This window comes from Urocitellus parryii, chromosome 14 (genome assembly GCF_045843805.1).
Source record: "Urocitellus parryii isolate mUroPar1 chromosome 14, mUroPar1.hap1, whole genome shotgun sequence".
Lineage (NCBI taxonomy): Eukaryota > Metazoa > Chordata > Mammalia > Rodentia > Sciuridae > Urocitellus > Urocitellus parryii.
The window spans coordinates 5,926,767-5,948,724 of NC_135544.1; the positions used below are offsets into that span (position 1 = coordinate 5,926,767).

At 36.2% G+C, this 21,958-nt stretch overlaps 2 pseudogenes; both read right to left on the reverse strand.

Annotated features, from left to right (window-relative positions):
* Positions 1-906: 906 nt before the first annotated feature.
* On the reverse strand, positions 907-1,769 carry LOC113198523 (CAP-Gly domain-containing linker protein 1 pseudogene; annotated as a pseudogene).
* Positions 1,770-2,204: 435 nt separating this feature from the next.
* LOC144249023 (CAP-Gly domain-containing linker protein 1 pseudogene) lies at positions 2,205-12,172 on the reverse strand (annotated as a pseudogene).
* Between the last annotated feature and the right edge of the window lie 9,786 nt (positions 12,173-21,958).

Consider the following 21,958-nt stretch of genomic DNA (forward strand, 5'->3'; position numbering starts at 1 on the left):
AAACAAAAGATAAAATAGTTGTGAAGCTACATGATGCTATTTTTGGCCTAGTCTGTTACTTCCTGATGATTGTTACAAGTGTTTTCTTTTTTATAAAGTAAAAATATGAAAAGAAATACACAGTGTATATATTTTTGTAAAAAATATATACATATAAAAGCTAAAATTATATAAAACCAATGAAAAAAGCCACCAGAATTGACTAAGTGGGTGTAGCATACAGATTATAAAATGTCCCCAGTACAGTTTGGGAGTTTCCTCTCCTTTTATCTATTTTATGATTTATAGTCTCACTTATTGTCAATCCTATAAAAAAAAACGGTCCTACTGATAACAGGGCAAAGATCTGTGTTATTTCTTAAGGATAAAATACTTTAAATGAGTAAAGGAATATGCCTAATGGTACCTTTTTTTTTTTTTTTTGCAACTTATTTCAGCGTTAAAGCTTAACCAAAAAATCTAAATATACAGATGCAGCTCAGAAACATTTATGCAAATATGAAAAATAATGGCATAATTTAAAGTTTCTTAAATAAGGTATCATAAGAGGAGGGCTTGTTTTATAAGGTTTCTCTAGGAAAATAAATGTAACAGCATCTGGTGCCATGTTTTAAAACTTAAAAATCAGGGAAACAAAATTAAAGGTGAAATCTTACCTACTAAATATTTATTTATTATTCCAACTTATAAGGAGAGACTAAAGCGTGATTTGTTGAGGACCAAAATATTTTCTTAGACTTCTCTATATGGGTCAAAATAACATGAGTTTTCCTGATGTCTTTGCATGCATTGTGGATGTTAACTTGCTTAAATGCTAGTGCATCTCTGAAAGCCCATTCTGCACTCAAAGCCTCATCAGCAGGTCCAGTTATCATTGCAGTTGGTTGCCCAGTGCTTGAATGTATCTCACCGATGCATGCCATGGTGCATGGAATCCAGAGGGTCCTCATATTTCTGTGCCTGGATGGGACAACCCTCTGTGTTGTGAAGATGGAAGCAGTCACAAATGTCACAGAAGAGGTGGGGCTTCTTTTTGGATGGTTTCTTTTGGTCAGCCCTATGGTAATTGTTTGAGTCATCCCCATAGCCATTAAGAGCTGCTTTTGACATCATCTCCACCTTCATCTTGATTCAAGGTCTTGATTCTTTCTTTGAAGGTCCACTGTTACTGAAGTCAATGGGATCTCCTGGGCTTTCTCATTCTCTTGTGCCTGAATATCTGTGTCCATATTCTAAGGAGTGGCTGAGCTGCCGCAGCCAAGCTACACCTTATCAGACTCCAGAATCTGAACAACTGGACAAGGATGTAGCACAGGCACTTTCTCTCTTGAACGCTGTAACCTCATTTCTCAGCCTTTCCGTTGCTGCCTCTTTCTCTGTAAGTCATTAGTAATACTGATGGATTTCTGCAAGAAAGTTTATTTTACCTGTGTATTTTATGCACTGGGAATCTTTCCTTTTCATTTCTAATAGCTGATTATTGAGCACAGATTTTTCTTCCCAATTTTGATGACTTGTGGCCTCATCTGTGCTTCTCTTCAGCTCCTCAGCAAGTTTGACGCTCTCTTCTTACAATGCTGCAATCTGAGGGGAATTCTGAGCTGATGTCTGCCTCGGGTTTACATTTCTTTCTTGAATCCTTCCATGTTTTTATTGTCTCTAGTAAGAAGTTCTTTTGGTTTCTTCAGCTCTTCCACATTTTCCCATTTTTCCTTTGCCTTTATTAACTGCTCTTCTCTTTCATTTCTCTCTCTAAATTTTGCCTCCATATCCGATGAATTTTATCTTAACTTCTTCAATTAGGAAGACAGCAAGTGTGAGATGATGCAAGAAGGTTCAAGGATAAATGATTGGGTTATGAGAGTCTTAACCCAATCAGTGAATTAATACCCTGATAAGGATCAAAGAGAGAGAGAGAGAGAGAGAGAGAGAGAGAGAGAGAATTTTTTTAATATTTATTTTTTAGTTTTTGGTGGAACAACATCTTTATTTTATTTTTATGTGGTGCTGAGGATGGAATCCAATGCCCTGCGCATGCCAGGCAAGCGCACTACCACTTGAGCCACATCTCCAGCCCAATTTCTTGCATTTTTGAAAAAAATGTCTTCCATTTCTCCTAAACTCTGGTCTTATGCTCTTACCAGTTTCAATTTGGTGAATTCCAGGATGTTCTCTTTGTCTTAAATAAAGAGTCCTTAGGACCTCTATCTCTTTAGCATGAACAGACTGTTTAGAATCTTGTCTGTTCTGTAAATTTTATGAACAGACTGTTTAGAATCTTGTCTGTTCTGTAAATTTTTTGTTTTGTGCTAGAAATCTAACTCAGTTTTTCTATTTGCATCTTTAACTCAATGTAAACTCTGCCATTTCCATCCCAACTCCTTTGTTAACGGACACCTTCAGCACCTTCATATCGCCTGCTGACTGACGGTATGTAATGGTGGTATCTAGTTTGGACTTCCATAGGACTATCGCATCTGAATTCTGATTAACATGGTCAATCTTGCTGCTTAAGGACTTATTATCTTTGGAAAGCTTCTCTGTGGCTGTGTGCTGAGATTTTATCCCCTAATATGTCTCTTCTCAAGCCTCAAAATGCTCTGTTAGAAAAGTTATTTCTCACCGGTGATCAGTATGAGTGATTTCTACATTTTCTTGCAAAGAGCTTATCTTTTTCAAAAGGGGAAGTGCCATATCCACATCCTCAGCAGGCTCACTGGACTCCAGCCTTTATCTGAGTTTAGCTGCATTCTGCATTCTCAGTGCTAGCTCTTTCGCTAATTCCATTGTACATGACTTTTCTGACAGTGTAGCCACCTCAAGATCACTTTTGGTAATTGACTCTCCTTCAACCTGGAACTGCAGGCCCTCAACCTTCCTACTCTACCTTCTCCCTGTCAGCTACTCCCACCATTGTTCGTTGCTGGTCCAACTTGGCTTCCAAGTTTAGGATATGTACTCCTGTCAAACTGGGCATGCTACGCACAGAGGAGGTTATGGAACTCCTCATGAAGCTGAGGGAGGAGGCAGATGGTCTGTACTTTAGGCTGGTGGAAACAGTGGCCCTCAGCATCTCATAGTGGCAGCCATGTCTTTGACTGATATAGTGGAAGGGAAATCAATCTTGGTAACTTTGGGGAACTAGAGCAAAAAACATATTTAGGTTGGCACTGAAAATATCTTGTTTTAGCAACTATACCATCATTCTTCATCTACCTCCAAACCATACCATTCCCCTTTGGCAGAATTGGTCTCCCCAAGGAACTGGACTACACTAGGCTTGGTGCCACCAATCCATACTTGGTCTCCAATTCTGAGCCCCCATTCTCCTTTCTTGACTGAGCCAGCCTCAGAAAGATTAGAGATCGATCCATTAGCAGTTTTCGTAAGATTGCTGAACTGAGATGTGGTTGAATGTTCCTTTGCTATTGGCTGGGATGACTTATGGTAAATAATTGAAGGGGGTGGCTGGGGAAAAGGACACAAAGTTGGCTGCAGAAGTGGAGAGAAGAGAAACAGCTTTATATGTTTGAGCCATCTGCAGGCTGTTGGTTTCATCTTTGGTTTGTACCTTCTTTGTTAATCTTAAGGGTCAGGTAAATATTCCCTTTAAAGTTCCCAATTCCAACAGAATTTGGAAATGCCAAATTCCTGCCACCAAATCATTGTTCTTGCCAATGGGTTCACCTAAAATAATCCAAGTTCATTGGCATGCATAGGTTTCTCCAAGTAATGGATAAGTCCAGGCTTATTCCCATTCACCCAAACATGTTGCACAATTTAAAAGTCATCCACAGATTCCTCTTGAGTATTTGAGGATGAAAAGTTGAGATTCTTTTTACAGATATTGCTTTTTCTACTGCTACTGCAACAGAGACCACTTCCTCTGAAACATGAGCAAATTTTTCTTTCAAAATCTGAAGGTCTTTGTCCAAAGCCTCTTTCACATAACTGACTTCACTCAAATTTTCCTGAGGCTTACTAAGCTTTAGCTCTTTCCTCTGGAACTCTCTGGTAATGCTACCAGGCTTTATTTTGGCTTCCCACATTAAAAAAAAAAAAGTCTTCCATTTCTACTAAACTCTGATGTTCTGCTCTTTCCAGTTTCAATTTGGTGAATTCCAGGATGTTCTCTTTTTCTTAAATAGAGTCCTTAGGACCTCTATCTCTTTAGCATGAACAGACTGTTTAGAATCTTGTCTGTTCTGTGAATTTTTTTATTTTGTGCTAGAAATCTAACTCTTTTAGCTAACTCTTAAATTTGGTCTCTTAATGTTGTCACAGAGTTCTTGTATATTCTGATCATGATCTTTATTATTATTTTTACTGTGTACTGAGTGTACCAGCTTCAATATACTTTATATGAGACCCAAGGTTCTGTTTTCTATGTAATCTGGTCTGTTAGTAAAACTTTTAAATGAAATTTTTATTTGATTTATTGAATCTTTCATTTCTAGAAATTTGGTTTCTTTTCAGGATGTCTCTCTTTATTGAAATGGTCTTTTACTTCCGGTAATTGCTCTCTTAATTCACCCCATAATTTTTTTTTATTAAATCTTATTTTAGATTTTAATCATGTTAATAATCAAAATTTAAAAGACTTTCTCAATAATTTCATCCCCATCAATGTCTGTATCTTTGTTGTATGATTATAAATTTTGAGGGGAGGTTTTATCTTCCTGTTTTCTCATGTTTCTAGAGATCTTGAACTTGGACATGTTGAACTTGTTGAGATAGATTTCTCTTCCTTTCTTTCTGAGGATATCCTTTAATGTGTAGTTACTTCTTTTATGATAAATACTGTATTGTTATCTCTTAGCTTCAATATGAGTGCTCAGAGTAATCTATGAGTTATTTTTAATCACTAATACCACTTAGCTTGACATTGCAGAATTCTTGAATTAATTCACAAGAGAGGTTATAGCACTGTGGGTTTTTCAGAGCCATCATTTTGGAATTTTTTATGATTTTGTTAGAGAAGTAGATAACCAAGAGTGGATCTAATATCCCCTTCCAATCATTCCCACTTAGGGCACAGTCATTGGTTTGGAGTTTTTGTCCCCCTTATTTTATGTGTTAAAGTTTCATTGAAACTCAAGTGGGTTTAGTTTGTGTGTGAAGGAAGGTACACTGTCACTTTGCTGAATTATGTGTGTTGTTCAGCCACAAAGTCACTACCCTAAGAACTTATAGTATACCAGTCACTTCCAAGACCCTCTCAGAAAAGGGGGAAAAAGTAACATTAATGATATTAGTGACCAATGTACATTAATAGAAAAAAAATATTTGGTGCCTACTGTCTCATTAGTTACTACCGAAAAAGGAATGGCAGGGTCAGTATTTAACAACAGCAATAACAGTAAAGAGCCATGCACTAGATCTAGCACTAGAATATATAATGGCTGTCAATTGTACTAATTAGTGCAACAATATGAAAAGTAGGGACAGTAATTTTATATATTAAATTGATCTTAAACATAGTAAAATTAGAGTTAATTAAGGGGAAAAATGACTTAAAAAGGTAAATAAAAGTTTAAAAAATTCAAAAGGTGAACAGGGATATAGCAGGAGAGAGGTAGCAAGCAATTGCTTTATGGATGGAGTATTAAAAATAAAGCCAATAAAATAAAAAAATGAAAGAGAGAAAGAGAAAACAAATTTGGTCACTGAAGAGAGAAGAGAGGAGATAAGGAGTAGTAAGAGAAATAGAAACAAAGCCAAAACAAATTAACACACATAAAAAAACAAACCTCTCTAAATCTAAAACAAGATTTTAAAAAGTCAATAAAAGAAAAATAAATAACTAAAAAATAAAAATAAGGTGAAAAGTTAATAAAAAGGAAGTAAAAAAGTAAGTATGTGCATAGGCATATGTATCCATATATAATACAGACACACACATATGTGTGAGCCAATTAACACAGCTAGAAAACACACACACACACACACACACACACGCACACACACACATTCACAACTCAATGAAAAAAGGAAAAGAAAAGAAAAAAAAATCTTTGGAAACAAAATTGCAGGGATTGTTTCCATTGATGGGGGTCAAAACTTTTGTCAAGAATGGATATTCACTGCTTCTATGCCATACTGCCCTTCTTTCTATTTCTTCTTGGGCTTTGTTTATATTCCTTAGGGAGATTAAGGGATGGAGGTGATCAAACTTGTTGTCTTTGAGTTGCTTACTAAGTTGTGAGCTGGGGTGGTCTGGAACTGAAGCTGTCCATAATAGCTCTCAGTGTGCCTTCTCATCAATTTAATCTAGGACATAAAGAGAAGTAGTGACAAAGTCTTGTCCATGTGCACTAGGTGTGTGCACTCCCAGGCCAGGGATGAAGCAGAGTTCTAAATGTAAAAGATCAGGCTGCTGGCTTTTAGATGCGAGCATCCTTTTGAGTTTTGTAATGAGGTATCTGCTCTAGAGGAAAGAGCTCCATGCACTCTACAGATGGGCAGATGCCAATCTAAGCTGGGCATCTGAATCTGGGGAAATGGCTACTAATAACTCTACTCTTAGGGCAAAGCAACCAACTCTCCACTCTTCTACACAGTCACTGCCCACAAATATTGTCTTCCCAGGATAATATCCTAAGTGAGAATATACGTGCCTTTCCAGTTTCTGGGTTCTCTCCAGAAATTCCAAAGGCTAAAGGGAAAGTGATCAGCACTCTGCTCCATATTCCCGGTCTGAATCTTCTGGTTCTAAACTCCTCTGTGCCCACTTCATTCATGCCCTCCAGGATGAATCCAGATCTCATGGTAGGCACATGAAAGGGAAGTTGGCAAATGCTCCTGAGTCCTGCAGCAGAAAGTCACATGCACTTACCCCCAGGTGGCTCAGCTCTCTGCCATCTGTCATAGAAGTACAGAGTACTCCTCACACACTTACTCTTCATGCTTCCCTGTGCCACTCAAATTCAGACCATCCTCTGTTTCATGGGTTCCCCATGCCAAATTTTCTTCACAGATTCAATCTTTCTGCCTGGGTTGTCCCTTCCCTCCATGGTGGACTGCACCTGGGCATTTTTGACTGGATTTATGAGATATTCTTTCCTGCTCCATGTTCAAAGAAATTAAATTTCCATCTCTATAATTCCCACATGGAAGTTTAGTGTTTTCCCTCTGTTACCTACTTCATTGGGAAGCTGCTTGAATCCAAAGCCACAGAGCAACCAGATATTGTACTCTACTCTCTGTCTCATTTTTGGGGGGTGTGTGTTCTTTATTTTGCCTCCCTGTTATACTAGAGCATGCTTTCCATTTCATTTATCTCTATAATTTCATTTTATTTTTATATTATGTTTCATTATTATTTTTTTTGTTTGAAACAAGATCTTGCTATGTTGCCTAGGCTGGTCTGGAACGTGCGAGCGCAAGCCATCTTCCTGCCTCAGCCTTCCCAGTACTTGGGACTAAAGGCCTGCATCACTACTCTTAGCTTTCAATAGTAATTTTAGTGTCTCTGTTTTTGTAGCCTGTGTGTGTGTGTGTGTGTGTGTGTGTGTGTGTTTTCTCTGTTGCATTATATATCTTTTACTAGTTTCATCATTTTTTCCAGTTCAAGCAGAGTTAGGAGCCTCCAATTTTCCTCATTTATAAAATGATTATCTTAAATATTTCCTCTATAATATGTTCAGAAAAAATAAAACATTGCTACAATTTGTTTCAATTGCCAAACATAATTTAGAAACTTTATAACAGAACATTTTATTAAATTTATAAAACATAAGAATATAAATGCTTAACATGTTTCTTCCTAATGCTCTAAAATTCCCTATTAATTTATTTCTTTTAACGTTCATTTAACCCTTCAGAGAGTTTGGTGACAGATTCTCTTTGTTTTCCATGTTCTTCTAAAAAATATCTTAACTTTGGATTAATTCATGAAAGATATTTTCACTGGCTATAAAATTTTTGAACTGATAGTTTTTTTTGGTCTTGTCTCAGCACCTGGGAAATCTTGTGCCATTTCCTTCTACTTTTCATAGTTTTTCATAATAAATTCACTGTCATTTAAGTCTTTCAATTGGGTTTCCCTCTATATTTGTTTTGATATTTTTTATTTAGTTTTAGTTCTTGTAAATTTTACATGAAATTTCTTGGTGTGCATGTCTTCATGTTTATCTTGTTGAGAGGTTTCTCACATAATTTCATCTGTAGGTTTACATCTTTTGCTATATTTGATATGGTTTTTGCCATTTTTTTCAAGATCTTTTAAAATCAGACCTTTTTTTCCTATTTCTTGAACTGTGAACATATATATATTTTCTTGAACTTGAACATATATAATATAAATGTTCAATCTTTTTTTGTAGTTTTAGCAGTCTTTGTGGCTAGTTTTCTTTATTTTTTATACTATTTTCTTGTTGTTTTTTAAAATATGCAATTTCTGTTTTTTCTTTTGCAGGTCATTGATTCTTTCCACTCACTGCTTCCTCTGTCCCATTGTGAGTCATGTCATTTTTTCCCCCTTTTGGTTATTGTATTTTTCAATTCTAAACTTTCCATTTGATTTTTCCTCCTAACTTATTTCCTTCCTTCCTTCCTTCCTTCCTTCCTTCCTTCCTTCCTTCCTTCCTTCCTTCTTTCTTTCTTTCTTTCTTTCTTTCTTTCTTTCTTCTTTTCTTTTTGATGAGGCATTTTATTTTAGTCACTAGTCCTCTGTGACCCCAAAAGGTAAAGGTGTGAAGTCATCTATCTGATCTGTAAGTTTGTTAGAGGCTAAAGATTGGCTTGGATCCCAAACCGATAGTTAGTCTTTGCCATGAAATACTTTTAAAAAGAGGGATAATGATCTTTTAATGCAAGTAGGATTAGAAACCAATAGACCTGGGAAACTACCTAGTGTAATAGTATGGAAATAGGACTAAATCAAGAGCATAAAGACCTGGACTTGATGCTTGGCCTCTCATTCAACTGTGGAATCTTGCTCTATGGTTGTCAGAGAGTTGAATGACCTTATCCACCAAGTGAATCTGATATTATGCTTTGTATTTACAATCTAGGGAATTTATCTTGATATATATCCTAGTCTATAGAATCAGTATTATTTTGGAAGTTTTCATTTGTTTAGTTTTAGGATGCTGCAAGTTACAGATATCCAGGTTAAAAAGGAACATCAAAGGCCATCTTGGTAAATTTCTATAGATCATTGATTCGTAAATGTGGCTGCACAATAGAATTACCCTGGGAACTTTTTAAAAGCTTCAACATTTTTCTTATCTCACAATTATTTTGATTTAATTGACTTGGGGTGATGTCTGATCATTAGTACCTTTGCACCCACCAAGTGGCAAATGTTTGCAGGGTTAATACTGCAATTTAGGTAAACAGTTCCAGTCTTAACTCAGGATATTGTCTGGCTGAGTAATTCAAGTGATCATACAATGTACCATTGTTCTAGTAATGTTCAAAATGGGATTAAGAAGACTAGTTTGTCTTCTGACTCCTTCTCCTATACCCCCTTAACAATTACAGTTTGAAAATGTTTCCTAGTAATTTGGGAACATGTCTTGCACTTTAATATCCTCATCTCATGTCCATTTTTTCTTATCTCCTTCTGCCCTTTCTTATCTCCTTCAGGGGTTGGTCTGGTATAACTGTACCTTCAAAGCCTAATGCTCTCTGCAACATTAACACCAGCTTTTTGATTACCTAAGTGAAAGCTTGATAATTTTTTGGTACCTACTTTTGAGTCTTCAATAAAGATGTAAAGGCACCAAGAAGAGAGATTTTATATCATGATAAAGAAGACTGTGTGATAATTTAAAAACAGATTGTGATGTCATTAGTGTCTCTTGAGGATAGCTAACTTAAAAAAAAAGAATACCAGATTTTATTCACTAAGAATTTTGCATCAAAACAATCCTGTAAGATGTTACAATTATCTCCAGTTTTGAAAAAATAAAAATAAATTTTCTTAGTAGTTGTAGAAGAAAAAGCTGAGGTGTATGGGAAATGTAAATGGACAGGCAGCCAGTCTACGGTCAAGAGAAATTTAAGCTGTAGTATTGTTCCTGTAGCTGCATTCCAACATAATATGTCCATCCATGAATAGGTATTTTGGGGTTTTGTTTAATTTTCCCCCCTACAAATGTGAAATGGCATTATTTTATTAATATATACAAAACATAATTTTCCTTTTTTGGTGGGGGGGTGGGAGGGTGCCAGGGATTGAACTCAGGGGCACTCAACCATCCAGCCACATCTCCAGCCCTATTGTGTATTTTATTTAGATACAAGATCTCACCGAGTTGCTTACTGCCTTGCTGTTGCTGAGGCTGGTTTAGAATTCACTGTCCTTCCATCTGAGCCTCTCAGGTTACTGGAATTACAGACATGTGCCACCAAGCCCAGAAAAATATATTTTCAAGACAGGCCCATGTATATGAAGAAAGATTAGACACATGAAAAAGGAGAAGGGGCACAGTTGTTGCCAACATTCAAGAACAGGTTGCAGACAGGACCCTTGGAATCAATCTGAGAGTCGTTTTACCAACTGCAGTATCAGTGAAGGCGACACGAACTGACCTTGCTCACTCGTTCCCTGGCTGTTGCTTGTGAAATGTGAACTCAGGTCAGTTCTTGCATTTAAAGCCAAAACCTGTCACTCCAAAAAAGAGCTCTCTGTACTGACGGGTTTGCTAATTCATTGCTGACTGGGCTTGTCTAGTAAGGGAACATATTAAATATTTAAACCTTGTCCTTCCTCCAATGCAGAGCAGCAAAGATGATTTTCCATGGAATTTAGCATTAAACTCAGGCAATTTGTACAGCTGTGCATATGAATGACTTTTCACATAATCTCTAGAGGCCAGGGTCAATGTTCCTCGTACATTTTAATACTGTAGATGACATAGCGACATCCTTCCAATTTATGTCCCTTCATAATTGAAAGGGGCTTAATAAAAGTGAGGAAGAGGCAGTATGTACACAGCAACATCGATTTCTGCTGACAGTTGAGCGGAAGTTAATTGTAATTTTAATGTAATTTGTTCCTTGGTTGATGTTGAGCCCTGGAACACACCTAAATCCATTTGAAAGGAAATTATGTGTTTGTGTGTGTGTGCGTTATAATATTAGAATGACCCAATTATATAACTGTCATGGAGACACCAAATATAACTTCCCCAGATGAATACTTTAATGATTTTTCTCACAGATATGTTTGTTTAAATAAATTGAAGCCTAGCCTTGATTATTGTCAGAGAGTTTTATCCAATCAGATTCCAGGGTGACACAGATATTATGTTGCTTGAAATAAATGCCCACATAATTTGCCAAAGTATGAGCACAACACAGAACTAACTGCTAAAGTTAAGCTTATCTGCGTGAACTGTATTTAATATTTATTCTGGGTGAAGCAGTTTTTTTTTATTAAGTTATTTTTTCATTTAGTGGAGCTAATAGTTTTGTTGGTAATTCAAACATTTCCTGCTGTGGGTAGAAACAAATGTAAAACTGAAGAATGATCGTGTTCTCTGGCTCTGAAATTTGCTAATTGCAGAGCTATTCAATTATAGGTAATATCCTTTTATTGCTAATAAGATTACCGTGTGTCAACACTACTGCAATTCTGAAATGGAATTTGCCCAATTTGCCTTGTATGGAATTTAAAACTGTTCTGTGTAAAAGATTTTAGAAAATAAGCATTGAAATATGAATGACAAGGAGAAGAAATCAGTAAAATACCTAATTCAAGAATTTTTTTCTCATCCAGATGCTTTTTTTCTTGGGAAAGTTTCAAAATGGATATTTTTCTCACTAATGAACAACAAACAGCAGCAACAACAACAAAACGGACATATGATTGAATTCATTGTCATCTAGGTAAAAACATTCTTTATTCAATTTAAACTTACTTCTGTACAATTTGCTATTATCTAAACCTCCCTCCCTCAGCCAGGGTCACGTGTCATGTTGGGTACAGAACAAGTAGAGAATTAATATAAGACTATGGATAAGATCAGGCAATCAAGAAGACCTCAAAAATCACCTGGTCCAAGAAAAAAAGTTATGCAAAATGCACATTCCTGCATCTTAACTCAGACAGTTGAATCAGAGCACAAGGATGTGCATGCTGCCCTTGACACTTATGTGATTCTTATAAACAAGAAGTTTGAGAACTATTGGGCTGAAAGGGTCATTCTGTAGCCTACGTCATGGCTATAGTGCATATCTAGTGTTCCTCAACCTTGGCCTTTGGTTGCAAAAGTTAGAGAATGGGTTTCCACCTTCCCTTATAGAAAAGGCTAGTTATCCACTTACTGCCTAACATAGCTGCACACAGGCCTCCCCAGGAGAGTGATGATCTTTCAATCAGATATTACTAATAATTCTGGCAGATACAGATGTTCAGGCCCTATGAATATTGTAGGAGTCTTTAAGAATATAAAAGATAGCCTTCTTGAGAAATCAGATCTCTTTGATTTTTATTCTCATTTTTTGGATATTTCTAAAAATATGATCTATGGATAATGGAAAACAGAATAATTTAGAAAGATATTAACAGTGTATATTCTGGGGTCTCATACCAAACTCTTCTAATCAAAATCAGATGGAATGGTCCCAGAAATCTGTATGTATTAGCATACTATATCTCAAACCCACACTGAGTTCCCAATTTAATCATTGGCATTTGGTGAACCCGAGGAAGAAATTTCTTCACCTTTTCCTGGATTCGGAAATGACCAGGGTCTAGAAACCAACATAATGTGCCAGGAATTTCCCAGCTTTAACAGAGGAAGGCCCATGATGGGAAAATCCTCAGCCCTAGGCTAATCAGAACAGTTGGTCCCCTAAGACCTAATTTCAAATCTTGTTTTACCATACATCAACTACAGGACTTTAAGCATGGCACTAAACCATTTTGAGATCCAATTTCCTCATCTGTTAAGTAGTGGTAATGTCCATTTCACAGAGATATTGTGTGGATTAAATGAAATTAGATGTGATTACACATATGAAGCACCTACCAAGCAGACGCTCTGCAAATGTTATTTCCTTTTCCTAGCATTGGCAAAATCATATTTTTAGGCCCAAAGGGAGGATCCTGTTACACACAACAAGAAGGTAGATGCCATTTAATTTATTTCACCTGCCAAAAAAAAAAAATAGTACATTTCTTTGACAGTAAATAACAGATTGTCATAAGCTGTTTTCAGGCAAGATTTGTTTTTTTAAATTTTTTTTCAATTTGCAAATATGCAAATTGAGAGTCATGATTCACTTCATCTCCATGTAAAATTAATTAACTATAAAATGCTGGATATAAACAAAAAATGAAGGAAAAATGGTACATTCGAAAATATGGAATTGAGTCCTAGAATTTAGACAATAGTTTTAGAGTCATATTCACCAAAGCAGGTGTTACTTCTACAATTAGAGAAAATAGTGGACAAAGCCCTCAGGCCAGGTTATGTCTCTATTGTTGACTTTAATAAGCATATGGATTTAGATAGGTCTCAATTATTCTGGATCTCAGATTCCATACTTATAAAAAGATGAGGTTGGGATAGAATATGAAATTGATTTCTAAAGTTCCCTTCAAGCTTTATGATTCTATTCCAGATAAACTATTTTGCTTCAGTTTGAATTCTCTTAGTAAATGGGAGCTGGCTACTTTGAGTCAGTTGAAGGCATAGCAGGGAGATTAATCTTAGATTGTTCTCCTTTATTTTGAATCAAAGTCTTCTTTCTATAATTTATTCCTATTGGCCATAAATCTATATTTTAAAGTAAACTCAGAATAACCCTATTTTCTTTTGCATGGGTTAAGTTCTTTAATTCTTTGAAAGAAATGATCATTCTTAAAGCAATGACAAATCTTATTTCCACTTTTGCCAGAAGTGATCATATTTGGCCATGACAGACTGGATCCAATCCCAAGGACTTCTCAGAGCAGGTGACACTATCCTAATCAATTTATTGTTGAATATTTAAAATCCAGTCTGGTAAGTTGGATAAGCATGTATAATAGCATCAGGGTTGGATAACTGGATGAAAGGGCTTACCTTTCTTGGTCAGTGAGTTTCCAATAAAGGTCAGAAATTAAAATTATGAAGGAATTAAGGGAAGGTTAAGTGGACAGAAGTCAATCCTAGAGAAACTCTGAAGCAGATAACTTTAGTAAGTCTGTGGCTAGAAGACACTGATAAACATATTTCTGATCAATATCAATATTGTAGGTTGGAGTTCAGGCAAAAGAGGGCTTAAATGACAATTCCAGAAAATTTCCATTCCATCCGTCATTTATTCATCAAATATTTCTTGTGTATCCACTGTGTGTCAGATATTATATGGGCCTCAAGATATGTCCAAGAGCCATTATAAACCCAGATAGTGCTCAATATGTCATAGTGCATCAAACTTAAAACCTTTCAATTGTCTCCTATTTACATATTAATGATCTGAGTCTTCGTGAGACTAAACTGTGGAAGAAGTTGTGATAAAATGTTAAAACATACAGATTTGTGGATCCAAGCTCAGTGACTTTGATTGAATGGGTCTGGCATAAGACCCAGGGACACAAACTTTAAATAACCTTCTTAGTTTACTCTGAAACATAAGGCCCACAGACTACATTTTTAGAAAGATCACTAGAAGTAGAGAGAAAACTTCCCAAACAATCCATCTTTAAACTTTTAAAACGTCCTAGTATATACAGAAATGTCCAAACTTGTGTATTTACTGAGTTGGTACTTTCTATATATTTATACGTGGTTTGTTTAATTCCTCAGCAACCTCTTTATCATTTTACATATCCATGACCCCCTACTACACAAATCAGCAATCTCACTTACTAATGTAAGAATAAGGCCCAGAGTTAGCCATGCTGGTCTGAATTCATTCAACTAGTCAGTGAGTTTATTTACATTTTCTGGACAGTAAATGTCTATTGATAAAGGCAAATAATGCATTTTTTTGTTCATTTGTTTTAGTGAAGTGACATTTCAACTTTTATTCATCTGGTAGTGAGAACTTCACATCTTTTGTGCATTTGTCAAATGAAATTGCCTCATCCAATAACCTATGTGCTTTTTAGAGGTGTTCCCTTTGCTCAGGGCAAAACTCAATTCTCAGTCCCTACTTATACTTATGCTAAGTTGACTATTCCCCAAAGGATCATGAGTAAATGCTTCATGGTCTTTAATCATTTTAATGACTTTCAGAAGTACTCCATTGTGCTTATGTCCTTGGACATCAACAGAAACCCAAGTTTCAATACCTTATAGCACAATATAAATGATTATACCAATACAATTGTCATAGTTCCTGATCTGATCTTAACTCCCAACCCTTTCACCTATTCAAATTCTTTTTTTTTTTTGGTGAATGTATGATTTATTTCAACATTCTCTTATAATTGCTTAAAAATATTTTTTTCTCTTGTAGATAATATACACATATATCTGGAGATTTTCTTATGACTAAAATTTAAATCTGTGGTATGAGGATAGTAAACTGAATATTAGAAGTATAATTAATCCTATTGGTAAAGTCAACACCTGCTCAAATTCTTTATCCTCTTGCTTAACTGAACTGGGACTGCATAGAAGAAACCAAATATCTGAAATCCATTAAGTGGACACTGTTTGCTTGTCTTTTCGTCTATATTACACATAACTCAAAACCATTGAAAATCATCTCTTTTCTCTTAAAAGCACTATCTTTTGTCAGATTCAGCTAAACATCCTTTTTAAGATTTCTCATCTATCACAATCACTGCCATTTGCTATCATTTATTTCTGCCCTTCATAGAGCATCATTCTCTTGTCTTCTGCTCATGAGTTATGATTTTTCCAGAATTTCTCATGTAAGTAGATGATACATCCAACTCTTAGAATCCTAGTTGTTTCCAAAACTTTCCTTCAACTACATTGGGCCACTTGTTTTCATGATGTATTTTTAGTCCTTGTCATCCCCTATAGCTATACTCCTCCCAAAATGTTAATTTCAAATATTTAATTTTACTTATCAGCCTCTCTTCCACAACTAACTTAATATAATGTTTTCATTTCAACAATTCTTCAATCTCATGAAAAACCTGCAATTCATGTATCTTAATACCTTTTTCCATCCATCAAATATTCCAGATTTCACTTTTATAGAAGTCCAGAGTCTCCAGTTCAGCCCCGTGAAACCTTGCAGACTTTTGAAATTCTCTTTCAACTCTCTTCTGACATTCTTTTCACCTGGAATACCCCTCACTCTGATAAAGCTGAACTGCCTTTTTATTTTGTACCTGTAAACAAGTACCTCAACATAGAAGTTTCACCAATTGGACTCAAATTTAAATCCACAGTATCAGAAGGAAACTCAGCATTGACTTTCCTATTAAATGTTTCTGCTAAATTTTCTTTCTTTCTTTTATTATTTATCATAATTATTAGTGTATACTTATTGTAAAAGTAATGGGTTTCCTTTCTTTCCCATTATATTCACTTAGTCATTTTATAAAGTGACGATACATGTCTTTATTTCGAATCTTTAATATCCATTCCCACAAACTGTTGACCTTGAATGCAAAGAGAATTATTTTATCTTCAGCAAAAAATTTCATTATCCTCTGGTATTCCCCCCTTTTTAAGGTTTGTATATTATAGTTTCCCATATTATTGTAAAAATTATATCCATACTCAGGATAAAGTTCATTTGTGCCCTAAATTCCATTTACTATTACAATCTTAAAAGTTGAATTTCTCTGAATAAACAATTTCTCTCTTAATTCACCAAATTTTCATTGTTTGCTGGTTCTTTCAAAACATCATAGCAAATATTGTCTCTTACACTCACGTAACTTTGCATTTGGAATTCTACTCTCCAACTTCTATTCATGGAAAACAATCATGAAAGTAGTTCTTTATATTTGTGGCTTCTACATACACACCTCACATTTTATTTCCCAGCTATTCCTATTGGACCTTTGACCCTATACATAGTTCTTAACAAGATCATTAAAATCTATATCTTCTGATGGCCAATGGCAAGTTCTCTATCATCTTGATAGTGTTACCTACAGTTTCAAATGTAAGTGTTCATGCCATCCATCCTGAAACATGTTTTTCTTTTGCTTCTAGGATACATGCTTTCTTAGTGTTCCTTTTACTTCACTAGCTGCATGGTTCCAATCTTTCATAAATCCATGTTACCTATTAAATCTCTAATTGATAGAATGCCCTAGGACTCTGGCCTCTTCCCTCAGCCTCCTAATCTTCTTTTTTTTTTTTTTTTAAATATTGAGACAGGGTCTTGTTGTTTGCCTCTTCCCATCTTCCAAAAAATAAAGGGTTTTATTTGTTTTTTTCCCTCTGTCACTTACCCATCTACTGGTTTGAAAATTATACATTATTTTTATTCTTTTAGTAATTAGCCTTGAAATTTTAATCATCTTGCATGTTTTTAACAAAGACGAAAAAGTTAATGCTATAAATCTCTTCTTTAGAACTCTTTTTCTCTTATAGCCTCACTTTCATGGTTTATACTGTTATTTAGTGATTACAATTAATCCCATTCTTTCAAATACTACTTGTATTCAGTTGAACTTCTAAAATATCTCCATCCAAAAGTTTCGCCAGTGCTATGATATAGCCAACTAACATAGCCAAATGATCATTATTAGAACAGTTTTTCAGGTTTCTCAGATTGAATATGGCCAAAACAGATGTATCGATTTTATAGTCTTCCAATTTAGTTCGTGGTATTTCATCATCTCAAGAAATGATAACACCATTGCCACTTAAAATCTCAGGCTACAAATTTAGTAGTTAGTAAATTTTAATGCTTTTTCTTTCTTTTGTATTTTAAACCCAATCTATTAATTAAGTCCTATAACCTGTCCTACCAAAGGATATCTAAAATTTGACTCCTACTATCTTCACTACTGTATGATAGTCTCAGTAGCTTCATTCCATTTGAAATCCTATCAAGCACCTCTTTCTGTAGATCATTTTCCACAAAGCAGCTATAGTGAGTTTTTCAAAGGTAAATCAATGTTAAGACCCACAATGATGTTTCTTTACGTCTAGAATGAAATCTTACTGTGACCTACAAGGCCCTACATGATCTGGTCTGTGTTTATGTCTACTAATTTAAGTATATTCATTTTCTCCGTTGCTTATGCTACAACATCCACACTGCCTCTCTATCTGTTCCTTGAACATAACAAAGTATTTTTTATTTCAGTGTCTGTGCTACTACAATTTCTTCTGATTGGACTATTTTCTTCCTTCTACATATTTTCATGACTGGCTCCTTCTTATTTATGGATTCAGTGCAAATATTACCTCCCCATCAAGGGCCTTCCCTGGTTTTTCTAGCTAAAGAAACTCTTTCAGTCACTTTTTACCCATTACCTTTTTGATCTATTATATTTTTAATTAATCATATATAGCTTATTTTTGCTGTTGTTGTTTTATATGTTTATCACATTTCTCACCTTCATACCAAAATATATTCCTATAAATATTATATGCTATACTCCCAAAACCTGCAAAACACCTGACCAATATTAAATATTCAGTACTTTTTGAATGACCAAAGGTCATATTGATATTTTTTTATCCAGTATTTCTGCATCATTTGAACAACTGCCTAAATGTAGATTTACATAGTAGGTCAACATTTCTTTCTGTTCATTTGGGTCAATTAATCTGACCCACTGAGGCTTCTTTGTGTCATGAACCTCTTACTCTTTTCTATTCCCTTATCCCTACTGTTAGATTTGTACAAAAATTTATTATGTTTCCTAGCTTTTGTTTGTTTAAAATATTTTTAGAAGAATTCATGCATTTTGAAAAGAAGAATTTGTAAAATAATACTATTTGAGAAGGTGTTAAGAGGCATGTTTTGGATTTTTTCTAGTACTGAGGATTGAACACAGTAGCACTCTATCACTGAATTACATCCCCTGTCCTTATTTTATTTATTTTGAGAAAGGGTCTTGCTAAATTGCTTATGCTGATCTCAAATCCATGAAACTCCTGCTTTGTTTTTCCAGGATACTTGGATTACAGGTATGCACAATTGCTTTGTCATGTTTTGAAAATTAAAAAAAAGTAAAACAAAACAAATAGAATGTCAATTTTGTTTCCATCTTATTCTTGTTTTTTTTTTCAAAAAGTAACAGATTTTAATCTTCTAAATCAGTTTCCTTGTAAATTAATTGGAGATTGGAATATTTGCTTGGAAGATTATTTTGAGGCTCAGTAGAATAAGGTATTGAGTTACTCAGTGCAAAGACTGGCATGAAAAGTTGTATAAAAAAGAAGAATGAGTGACTTTCAGTTTACATGGATTAGGAAAAGTAAGGTTAAGCTTATAAAAGAGGTAAAGAAAGTCAAATTATCCTTAAACTTATTATTTTACACATTTTAAGTTTACTATCTTATTACTAAATTACTTTTTAGTGTTTTTCTAGTTGCTTTTCTTCTTAAATATGGGATTTGACCACATGGTCTTTATAAATACTCCTAGCTCTGATCAGGTTAATGGAGTTCACATAGGAGACCTGCAGAGGTGAAACGTTTTGCCTCAAGCCACCAAGAAAGCTCAATTTTCTAGCTGTAGTTCTTTAAATATTCAGTCCAACACTCTGATCAGTTGACCAGAATCAACAGAAAGAATCGTTGACTCACCAGGTGTTGCAGCATCTTGATGGAGGAATGAATGCAAGTCTGGAGAGGCTAATATTGGAGCCTGAGACCTTCAAGAGGAAGGAAGGTCCTTACAGTAAATTGCAATACAACATGTGTCAGGCAACCAGAGGTCTCCAGAAATCTTTGCAAGAAATGTGATAACAGGTAATGATAGAGGACCTCAGTGAATGAGGATAGAAGGTTATTTTTTACTTTCTTATTTGGTCAGAGCTTTATCCTGACTAGCAACTATGTGTCCAGTCATGTCAGAAGCAGTTTAGCATTTGGTAGAGAAGTATTGAAAAATGGAGTCAGGACAATAATATCATTTTAATTTTATAAGTTTATGAGGTACAGTGTGATGATTGATATATGTAATGATCAAATTAGGGAACTTAACATTTCCATTTCCTGAAGCATTTAATTTTTTATTAACATGTAATTTTGCTTTTAAACTATATGACCTTCACCAAGGTATTAAATGCCGCTGTCAGTTTGCTCATTTGTAATAATTGTCATATCTTCTACTTTCTTACTTCAGATAGCTGCTCAGACAAATTTTAAAGAAAACAGTCAATATTTTCAATCTTTCCTGATAACTAGGATCAATTTTTGTCAAACACACAAGTTACAGTTATTTACCCTGAGAAATTCTGGTATCATAGATGGTGTTTGGTAGCTAGTGTTTGTTTTTAACAATAACCAAAATTACTTTTTTCTTTGGGCAAATTTGGAAACTGGTAGAGTTATAATGATGCTTGTAATGGCAATGTTAATGTTAGTCAATATCAGGAGCACCCAGGAGTCCTGACTTTAACAAGCCAGCCTAAGAGAAGGGGCTGAAAAAGAATTTTCCTCTCGATTTGGTTCTCATTTGTGTGAGAAAGAAATTAGTCATCCAATGGTATTGCTATAGGGAGGTAGAGATGGAGAAACTTGTTTTCATATATCTATTCATCTTATCATTTATCTACTTATTGGCCCTCAGGAGTTTATATTTTATTATAATATGATACTCATGTTGGTAACTAGCTAGCATCTTTATATTTCTACCTACTAACATATTATTTACCTAGCTACCTGCCCATCTACTTTCCCATCATCTACTTATTAGTTTTTACTGTGTTTGGGAACCTAAAACAATCCTGGTACTGTACCACAAATGTAGACATTCAAATACCGAAAGAGTTAAGTCAGCCTCCTAGGATCAGAATTCTGATAGTTCTAGATTGTTCTATTTTCATTATACTTGAGTATAATAAACTACAATACTAAGAGAAAAAGAGAAAGGCGTATGGCAATTCATATTATAGCACAATAATGTTAAAAGGACAGGTGTGTCAGAATAATAACTACTTGAAGACAATATTATCTTGTCTAACCGTTTAAAACCACAAAATTACAAAGATATCTGCTTAAGTTATAGCACATAGGAAAGATACAAAACCTTGTGGACTATTAAAAACAGTTGGTCAGGTCCAGCAACTAGCGGAGTCACAGAACAGCTACACGCGCCTGCAGGGAACGCGGACAGGTCCCACCAATAGGACAGGGCCGGCGGCCTGCTGAGGGGCAGTCCCGTCCCCTCCCCCAGTGTCTGCAAGGTAGGCGGGACTGTGACCACCGGCAGATCCGGGCCGAGCTGCCTGCTGAGGGGTGGAACCGGCCCCTCCCCCAGTGCTTGCAAGCTAGGCGAACCTGCAACCCAGGGGCGGGTCAGGTCCAGCAACCAGCGGAGTCACAGAACAGCTACACGCGCCTGCAGGGAAGGCGGAGAGGACCCACCAATAGGACAGGGCCGGAGGCCTGCTGAGGGGCAGGCCCGTCCCCTCCCCCAGTGTCTGCAAGGTAGGCGAGACTGTGACCACAGGCAGATCGGGCCGAGCTGCCTGCTGAGGGGCGGAACCGGCCCCTCCCCCAGTGCCTGCAAGCTAGGCGAACCTGCAACCCACGGGCGGGCGGGTCAGGCCCAGCAACCTGCGGAGTCACAGAACAGCCACAGGCGCCTGCAGGGAACGCGGACAGGACCCACCAGTAGGACAGGGCCGGTGGCCTGCTGAGGGGCAGGCCCGTCCCCTCCCCCAGTGTCTGCAAGGTAGGCGGGACTGTGACCACCGGCAGATCGGGCCGAGCGGCCTGCTGAGGGGCGGAACCGCCCCCCCCCCAGTGCCTGCAAGCTAGGCGAACCTGCGACCCATCGGGAGGTTAGGCCCAGCAACCTGTGGAGTGACAGAGGTGCCCCTCGCGCCTGCTGGGTAGGCGGACCTTTGACAGACCAGCAGAGCAGACCTAGGGCCTGCCAGTGTGGTAGACGG